This window comes from Alligator sinensis, unplaced genomic scaffold (assembly GCF_000455745.1).
Source record: "Alligator sinensis unplaced genomic scaffold, ASM45574v1 scaffold637_1, whole genome shotgun sequence".
NCBI classification, from domain to species: Eukaryota; Metazoa; Chordata; order Crocodylia; family Alligatoridae; genus Alligator; species Alligator sinensis.
This window is the reverse complement of record NW_005842368.1, coordinates 948,922-949,444: the sequence shown is the minus strand read 5'-3', so window position 1 is coordinate 949,444 and position 523 is coordinate 948,922.

Below are 523 nucleotides of genomic sequence, written 5' to 3'. Positions count from 1 at the left end.
AGAGTGTAGGAGACAAACCAATGGCTTGAAGTTGTGGCAAAGCAGGTTTAGGTTGGCTCTCAGGGAAAATGTCTTTACTGTTAGAAGAGCGAGGTGGTGGAGCAGATGCCTAGGGAAGCTGTGGCCCCTCCATCCCTGGAGGAGCTCAAGAAGAGGTTGGACAGCTACTGGTTAGGATTTTATCCTATAGTCAGATTGGTATGGACTTGGGTGGGGTTGCCATCCTCTGTAGCGGGGGCACGGCCTCTACCTGGGATCTCCTTGAGTGTATATTAACCTCTTATAGAAGCAGGATGTTAGCTGCTGTGGTCCCCCTGCTTTACCTGTGGCAGGTGAGGGTGTGACATCTTGTGTCAGGGTTGATGGTAGTTTTGCTAAAAGGTAATGGCTTTGTATAGGATGCTTTGGATAGGGGTGATTCTGCCTCAGGCAGGGGGTTGGACTGGATGACCTCTGGAGGTCCCTTCCAGCCTTACTTCTCTGTGATTTGAAGCCATTGCTTTTTCTCCTGTCCTCTGTGACC